The sequence below is a fragment of the Sinocyclocheilus grahami genome, unplaced genomic scaffold (assembly GCF_001515645.1).
Source record: "Sinocyclocheilus grahami isolate Dianchi unplaced genomic scaffold, SAMN03320097.WGS_v1.1 scaffold147.1, whole genome shotgun sequence".
NCBI classification, from domain to species: Eukaryota; Metazoa; Chordata; class Actinopteri; order Cypriniformes; family Cyprinidae; genus Sinocyclocheilus; species Sinocyclocheilus grahami.
The window spans coordinates 383328-392799 of NW_015505326.1; the positions used below are offsets into that span (position 1 = coordinate 383328).

The 9472-nt window shown below is 37.6% G+C and overlaps 1 long non-coding RNA gene across 1 annotated transcript in view; it reads left to right on the forward strand.

Moving 5' to 3' along the window:
• The first annotated feature begins 6299 nt into the window (after window positions 1-6299).
• LOC107591896 (uncharacterized) overlaps window positions 6300-9472 on the forward strand; it is a 17408-nt gene continuing 14235 nt past the window's right edge. The window contains exons 1-2 of the long non-coding RNA XR_001609919.1: window positions 6300-6365; window positions 6846-6852. This is a non-coding gene — a long non-coding RNA (uncharacterized lncRNA). The remainder of the gene's footprint in view (window positions 6366-6845; window positions 6853-9472) is intronic.

The following is a 9472-nucleotide window of genomic DNA, read 5'->3' on the forward strand; positions in this document are numbered from 1 at the left end:
GCATGGAGCATATTAAAGTGAAGTGCACAGTTGTCAAAGTATGGGTTATATTAAGAACTGCTGTGTCCATTTGAATGTGTTCCTTTTTGCAGTTGTTGTCTATACTTATGACATGAAATTGTTCTCTTTTTTGTTGTTGTTTTCTTTCCTTTTTCCCATGGGTGATAGTGAGTGAGCATTTTACAGAACAACATATATGGCCAAATGTCGTGTCTGATAATGTTTGTGGAGTACTTTAGTGTGTGCTGTGTGATTTTCCTCCAGCCATTTTGATGGAACTAACTTATTTTCCTTTGAAGAAACAACAGAACTGTCAGAGCAGCACTTGATCCAGACACAGTGAGCTGAGATTCTTATGTGATGCAAGGCATACATTCAAGGCATAAAAAACCCAAATGTAAGAATGAATGAATGAATGAATGAAGATAGCTGTGTTCTAGCTCAGCAGCAACTCTCCTTAATTTAAGAAGCAATCTCTTTGAGCTCCCCCAATGGCTTTATAGTTTAGCCTCTTCAGTGGTCTTGTGTAACCAGGCTAGTATTGCTCACATAGCATAGCTATCTGAGGAAAGCTGTGTTCTTAACTTGGGTGGGATGTTCCCCTTTATCTGAATCTGGTTCCCCCATTCTGCTAGGTTATGTGAGCGGCCTGAGGCGTCAGTGGCTTGGCCCCTTTCTGAGGAAAGGCTTAATGTATGTCTGTCACTTCCTTGGTCTCTCACCAGGTGGACAGGCATGCGCCTTGGCATAGCATAGTTGGCATTTCTTTCCCCATTGTGTCCGCTAGAGGATGCAACGTTGAGTTCCCTAGAAGGGGAATTTCTCGGGTTACGCATGTAACCATGGTTCCCCAAGAGGGAAAAAGATGCTGCGTCCCCTTGCCATGCATTCGGCCTGCCTGTTTACATCTCCTGAAGACAACTAAGTTGGTTACGTATTCAGCAGGTGCCCTTTTATGCTTCCAGGCATCCACCTATGACATCACAGGCCACGTGGACCAATAGGATTGGCATTGTTTCACACGTGCTTCAGACACCGGTAATGGGGCAGCATTCCCCATAGGACTGCTTAATTTTTGTCACGCTGATAAAGAAACGAAAAAGGAGCGATAAAGATATATGAAAAAATAAATAATAGACATGCTTGATGATATTCAAGTAAACACAAACGGTTGTATCTTAAGTGAACATACGAAATTAGAGGAAATGTGGATCAATATATTGTATATATTGTCTAGTGTTAGGGTTAAAGAATATGTTGTTTAAAAGTTGTTCAAGGAGGGGAAAACACTTCTCTTTCTCTTATGTGTGAATCTAACTCTAAGTATTTATGTAAGTATTTTTCAATATAATGGCACTGTCTTTTGCATTTCAAATGATTGCTTGTAAATATAGTTTGTATTTTCAAATTACAGATTACTTGTATTTTAATTAAATGCGTTTGTCACACCAGTATTTTGTATCTTCTATTAAATACATTTGATGAGCAAGTATTTGTTATTTGTAACAAAATATTTTTGATGTAATTGTGCCCATCTCTGGGAGTTTAATTCCTGCAGCTGTGTCATAGACAAAGTTATACGGACAGGCCCTGGACTAACCTATTCTTTCAGAGAGTCAGGGCATTTTAAGAGAGCACATTTCATAACTGCCTCAGCTCATGCTACTGTAAAGATCCATGCAAATGTGACAAAAATAAATAAAAAATGCATAAATAAATAAACTTTTATTTATACGTAGGCATTAGTATGTAACAATTACAAGCACAAAACTGACATTCTGTACGTTTTGATTGATGCTGAAATGTATAATATAATATAATATAAAAGTCATGCATTTCTCATTCAAACGTACATTATCACAAACACAACAAATGTATAAATGTCAAAGTTTTTTTATGTTTCAATTTTGGAATTTGTAATGAGCACTGGATTTCACATTTATGGTAGCTTCTTCAGTGATGAACATGTTTTTTGTTTGTTAGTTTGTTATTTAGTTAGTTAGTTAGCTTGTTTCTTTCTTTCTTTCAATTTCTGAGTTTAAATGTATTTTGACATTTTGGGAGGCCATACATTCACCAAAAATGTCGAGGTGAAATTACTTTCCTGATCAGGGCCAAAATTGCAATTACTTTTCAGGCCAACCTCAAGCCTGGGCTAAGGTCAAAGAGTCCAGCTGACCCCCTTTTCCACAGCCCTGTCCTGAAATCATAATGAAGGGAAAAAAAACATGCCTTGTTAAAAAAATTTAATTCTTAAAGTGAAAAACCACATGATCCTTTTTATTATTAGCTCTAAGAGATATTATAAATATTTGAAAAACACTTATCTGTCATATAAAAGTAATATTGTCCAACCTTGAAAAAACATTTTTAGAGTTATTCAATTTAAACTTTTGTTGAAAATGCTATAAAAGTTTATCAAAACCATATGAAACCAACATGTATACTAATGGGACATTTATAAGATATTTGGACACTCTTAAGTAATGTCTCTGTTATGATAGAATATCTGTTTTCCAAACCAGTGTCTCAGACGATAATCAAAGAAACACCCTGGATGCTCACAGAGTTAACACACAAACAAGCCACCTCAACACAGGGAGAACATTCAAACTCCACAAAGACACGCTTAGCCGGATCCTACAGGTGAAGTTGAGTCAGAGAAAGAAGCCACCCTAAAGATGTGACAGTTCATCCTACCCATGACAACAATAAGCGAAGCCAACATGTCCTCAAATCACAGGCTAATAAAGCCTGAATCACTTTTGGCTCCAGCCCCAAGCAACAGGTCTGGCAAGCGTCTATTAAAATCAAATTAATGGTTTACATAGAAGTGCTTTATCTAAAGCATTTCCATAGCAAAGCAATACTGCAACAAAAAGCTCTGTTCCAACTGATAAAATATCCAACTTTTCTTTTGAAAGATCTGCCGGTGTGTCCTGTTGCCGTTGCTTTAAAGCAGCCCTCACTTTTTAATGAGAAAATGTGATTCTATCGCAGGTAATTAAAAATTGTCCAATCTGATTCATCCCAGACAATGGCATTGACTAAATTAAAAACTAAAAGGGGAGCCGTGCAAATATTGTACAGGTGACTGGCAGCACTAAGGGAAGTGGATACGTTCAAATAAACAAACCTTGTGGCGCATGGAACTCGGTAAAGCACTAATTTAAAAGGTGCTGAAAATAGAGTCAAACATGACAATGAAAATGGTACCAGGTTTGTAAAAACCCACACTTACTCATTGTCCATTTCAAACTGTTACCCAATTACCTTGCTGGAGTTGGGAGAAGTGAAAAGCTTGGACCAAACGAGCACATCAAAACATGATACCCTGTCCAATGTTTCATTTTATGGACTAATAATAGTTTTGTTTTAATAGTATATGGGTTCTCTCAATGCTGGTATCTCTCTGCATCAGAGCATTTTAATAATGGAGAATAGCCTGATTAAAATGTCCTGATTTCCCCATGACATGTTCATGCATTAAGATGGCTTCGGTGTTTAATTTGAAGGGAGTGCCAGTACTGCAGTCGACTCACAGCGCTGTTAAATTAAATGCTTGCGGGTGATACTAAAGCAGTGCTCACATTTTCTGTGAGTTCAACAGGTAAATGACAAAGTGTAAGCTCTTATTTCTAGCACACAAACTCACACACTTTGTTTTGTTCAGTGAAAATCAAACATTGATCTTGGGAGGTCTCCAGCAACCTTGTAGGATTCTGGCTTTTGATTCATTGCAGGCTTCAGCTTAATGCTCCTAAAGGGCGATGTTAATGCAGTGTGGGAGATGTCATATTTGTTGTGTGTCGGAATGTACGTTTTGTTCCCTGAACTCTTTATGTTTTGTCATTTACTGTAAATGCTCTTGGCAATATGGTCGGTCTTGCATATTTGGTTTAGCCTGACTTTAGCCTGCTTTATTGCAGGGTCATATATGTAAAAGTTCCACTTGACTAAATTTGTTGAATTGGAAAGCTATGAAATTTCATCAAATGCTGACAACACTTTAGTTGCACAGATAATGGGTTTGCAGTATCATATATCATACACACACACACACATATATATATATATATATATATATATATATACAGTATATATATATATATATATATATACACATATATATATATATATATATATATATATATATATATATATATATATATATATAGAGTGATGAGGTTTAATCTGAAAATAAAAGATAAAACATCCTGTGAAGTTATACAGTACATCGATGTGAAGTTGTTACCTTAGCAAATGCATCATGATTTTAAATCTAACTTATAATGAAGTTCCTGTAAAAAAAACTATTCTATTAAGATGTCTGAATACCTTTTCAGGGAACTAGCTGATGACAGTAATGTACCCTTTGAGACCTAGTCTTGTGTAGCCAGAACATTTATTAATGGCACAAGGTGTGAGCTCTATAGCTACTTCAACTGATTGCATATTATTGTAGCACAGTTTGTGCTGACTACAGTGTAATCAGATTTTAGCCATTAATATGTTTATAATAAACTGAAAAAAAGCACAAATGTCAGGGCATGTCAACACCTCTCCAGGGCCCAAAAACACTCTCAGACCCAAATAATAGCACAGCAATCTCCATTTAAAAACACCAAAGTAATTAATTGGAGGTGTTTGCAAGGTTTGTTCTAAAAATTGTAACACATGTAAAATGAATAAACACTAATTATTTAAATGGTGTGCACTTCGTCAACACCCATCAGACACTCTCAGTATACATCTGTTTGGAGCACGTCTCTCCACTTTTTAGAGCCCACAACCAGTTCAGGTGATCACAATACTAAATTGGCCCTGAATAAGCCTCAAGAGTATCTAAATCTTTAGTTTCAACCAGTGGCACAAGTAATGAACTAGTGATGCACCAAAATGAATTTTTTGCCAAAACAATAAAAATAAAGTTGACAGTATTTAACAATCAATTTATTAATCAAATTTGTTTAATAATCAACACTCAAATAAAAATGTTGTAATTTAAATAGCACATAAGGCCGTTTTATATTATATTAGTTTTATATATTACTAATGATATAAAATGAATGATTTAATGAAAACAAATACAATGAATATGTAAAATAACCCATATTAAATATAGTATATGAATTTATCATAATGCTTCTCTCTCTACTTATTTCTTGTAGCTAACGAGCTATGGACATTGAATGGCTTTCCTGAGGTAGCTAAATACGTGACACATTGTTTATTACAAGCTGTGCGTTGACATATTTCTGATGAAACACTGAGTGAGCGATTTCATGATCATGAAACATTTCAGTAAGTTGTACTGTCTCACTCAACATACCTTCTGTTGTTCATTCATGTGTATTTCACACAGTAACTAATAAAGAGAAGGAGTCGATTGGTTCATGTGTGTTCCGCTTGAACTGAGGCACCTACAGTGATCTATCATACATTAACGAGCGAAAACGATATTTCAATAATTGATTGTCAAATTGAGTGATAACATTCGAAGAGGGTGAACCAGTCCTGGCTTCCACAGATCTGACATGTTTACCTGTGAATCCATGTTGTGTGCACAAAATAGAGAGTGACACAGTCAAAAGGCACAATCAGAGAAGTGACATCTACCGCACGCATGATAGACCTATAGAAAAAAATATTTGAATCTTTTTCTTTTCTAAGAATGGCTTAACTTGAAGTGCTGTAAAAAAAAATTTGGAAAAAAATATTATTTTAAGGTACTTTATGATTTGTTGCCATACGGCAACAGCATACAATAGTGGAGCTATCTTAGAATATGTGTAAGCTTACTTATAATTAATATTTTTCCTCAGAAATGTTGTTTGTGTTGATTCAATTGGTGCTATTATAAGCTTTAACACAGTTCTTACTTATAATTGGCACCTTATACATACTTTCCAAGAACTTGTGCTTTTATTTATTCTTTTTTGCTGAATAATGATTTATATTTGTTTTAATTTCATTACATTTTTCATGAATATTATTTAAATATTTGCCACTTGGCAACACAAACATTTGAATGATTTACCAAAAACATGTCATCATAACATCATAACAGTGATGTTTTAGATTTTTTTGTAGAAGTGACACAGACTGGTCCTTGTTTGTTACTGACGTTTTAGTTTTTTTTTACTTTCAGCAACTACAGACAAGAGACAGCAGTCTGTCAGAATGCCACAGAAAAAAACTGCATGTCATGTGACTTAATCAAAGCACATCATTGGCTAAACTAAGGTCTTCTCTTTCCAACAAAAAAATGAGAATGTTCTCTTAAAGAGACAGTGGCAAGGAAATGAACACAAAGAGTATGCTGCCATATGGCTACACCATGCGGTAGAGGGTTAAACATCACTGTTTCAGTCAATGATTTCAGCCAACCAAAACTATTTAGGACAAAACCCTAATTTTGCTGTTTCGCCTGAATACTTTCAGTTGGCAAAATTTAGGTGCATCACTCTCTGGAAAACAACCATAATACATATTATATATCTATATTTCCACTAATCTTTCATATTCATGTTTCATATTGCTCTTAAATAGTTTATTTGAGCAATGGTTTCTTTGAGTTCTTATATTGTCTTATCTTTCACTCCCCAATGTTATATTTCTATTTTTCTCTTTATCTTGCTGGCAGGTGACAGCTTCCTTCCATAATTCCCATACCTTTTATTGAATTGACAAGTCTTTCTTTATCTTCAAGTAATGACATGGAAAGCTTTCAAACATAAAGCAGATAATGGTTGATATTGATCAAGTCAAGTCAAGTCACCTTTATTTATATAGCGCTTTTAACAATACAGATTGTGTCAAAGCAACTGAACAGCATTAATTAGGAAAATAGTGTCAATAATGCAAAATGACAATAGTAAACACTAATTTTTCAGTTAAAGACAGTTCATCATTGAATTCAGTGATGTCAACATCCAGCTCAGTTTAAATAATATCTTTGCAATCATGTCAACGATATCACTGGAAAAGAAGTGTCCCCAACTAAGCAAGCCAGAGGCGACAAGGAACCAAAACTCCATCGGTGACAGAATGGAGAAAAAACCTTGGGAGAAACCAGGCTCAGTCGGGGGGCCAGTTCTCCTCTGACCAGACGAACCAGCAGAACGGAAAAATCAATATAAGACGTAATAAAACAGACGACGAATAATATTAACAGCAATTATTATATGATGCAATCAAACTTATAACCATTCACCATCACAGCTCTACAGTACAAACAGAAGACTCAAGAGCAATTTGATGAAGTACCTTTGCTTTAACCTAAAACTCTTTTGTTTGAATTTACTGTGGGTATGGGCAGCCGTTTTGCCAAAATGAGCATTTAGCTGCAATGTTACTTTAAACATTTGACAAGGCTTTTGAAGAAGTCTCAGAGGTTTCGCCTCTCTTACATTGACATCCTGTCCGCTTGAAATCGCTGCTTTATTTTAGTCAGCCTCGTCTTCATCTAGACAGCAGAGGAACACGTAAAAGGTCCCTGATCACATGGCATCATAAGCTGTCATAGGAATGGAAGAGCAGAGGATATGATTATTGTGAGATGGGTGCCAATAAAAGCCACTTAGTGTGTGTGTGTGTGTGTGTGTGTGTGTGTGTGTGTGTGTGTGTGTGCTTGTTTTTGTGACAAATGAGGACATACATTTGTATAATGACAAAGGTATGGCATAGGTATTACAAGGAGAAGGTGACTTTTCAGGACATTACCCCATGTCCCCACTTTTCAAAACGCTTATAAATCACACAAAATGGAGTGTTTTGAAAATCTGAAATAGCTCAAAGTTTCCTGTAAGGGGTAGGTTTAGGGGTAGGGTTGGTGTAGGGCAATAGAATATACGGTCTGTACAGTATAAAAACCATTACGCCTATGGGATGTCCCCACTTTTCACAAAAACAAACCTGTGTGTGTGTAAATTGCTCACTGTATGGAAAAGAGCAGCAGGGACATCTTGCTTAATATCTTATGGCCTGCAGAAAAATTAAAATGAGTTTTACATGACATGAGACCAAGTAAATGATGACAGACTTTTCATTTTGGGCTGAATTGTCCCATTTATTCATTCAGTTCTTCCACATTCTCCCTCTCAAACTTTCATTGTCCTCATCTCTCTCATTTTCCTTGCAGCTCTGTCAAACTCTCTCATCAACCCTTTTCCACCCACACTGCTCTCTCTCTCTCTCACACACACACACACACAGGCCATTATGTTAAAAATGTGGTCCATTAGATGGCAGACAATGCAATCAGTTGATTAAAAGCAGTTTCGACCACCAGTATCAATCAGTCTCAGCATGGAGAGCCCCAGAGGCTGTTGTTTGATTTGGTAGAGTCCCGGTGACCCTCGCAATGACCCATGTCATGTGACTTGGACAGGTGTCTCTCCATCAGACTGTTCAAGGGCTGCCCTGAACCATGCTATGAATTCCTGCAAAACACAGGTTCAGCACCTCGTGCTCTTTCAGTGCTGCCATCAGACCTCTGCATATTTCTGTTTGATATCTGATATTCTAATCTTAATGTCATAATGAAACAGAATTGCTAAACTTTTACAGCAAATTAAGCCAAAGACAAAAAATTCACATCAACAGATTCATTTTAGCATTATTAACACTTATAAACAAAAATTCCTATAGCTGGTACAATCTCCGATTAGTTACAGTAATTTCATAACATGAACACACAACATCTATGACCACAGAAATCGTCCCAGGTTACGTATGTAACCATGGTTCCCCGAGGGAACGAGATGCTGCGTCGGAAAATGCTAGGGGAATGCCTTCAATGATACCAAGCTCTGAATCATATGTGTAATCAGTCGAACGATGGGCGAGACGTCCGCGGCGGGTGACGTCATGACCAGGAAGCTTTAAAAGCACGTGAGGTGCTGCCGGCGCTAGCTTCTTAGGAGTGAAGCAAGCTCTGGTAGGGATGCCCCAAGTATGGCCTTGCGACGCAGCGTCTCGTTCCCTCGGGGAACCATGGTTACATACGTAACCTGGGACGTTCCCCTTCGGGAACTCGAGCTGCGTCGGAAAACGCTAGGGGAACGAGATGTCCTGGTGTGAAAGGGCATGGCTATGGCAAGAGAACAGAGGAGCCTGGAGTGGCTCGCAAATCTAGGTCATAGAACCTGACGAAAGTGAGGGGCGTAGACCATCCTGCAGCGTTGCAGATGTCCTGCATAGGAACTCCTGCCAGAAAGGCCTTGGAGGCCGCCACACTTCTTGTCGAGTGAGCCTTGACCCCCAATGGTGAGGGGAGATCAGAGGACTCATAGGCAACAGTAATGGCATCAACTATCCACCGGCTGAGGGTCTGCTTGGAAGCAGGATGACCTCTCTTAGGGCGACCATAGCACACAAGCAGTTGGTACGCCTTTCTCCACTGGGCAGCTCTGTGGACGTAAGCGTCCAGTGCTCGCACTGGACACATACAATTAAGCCTCTGCTGGTC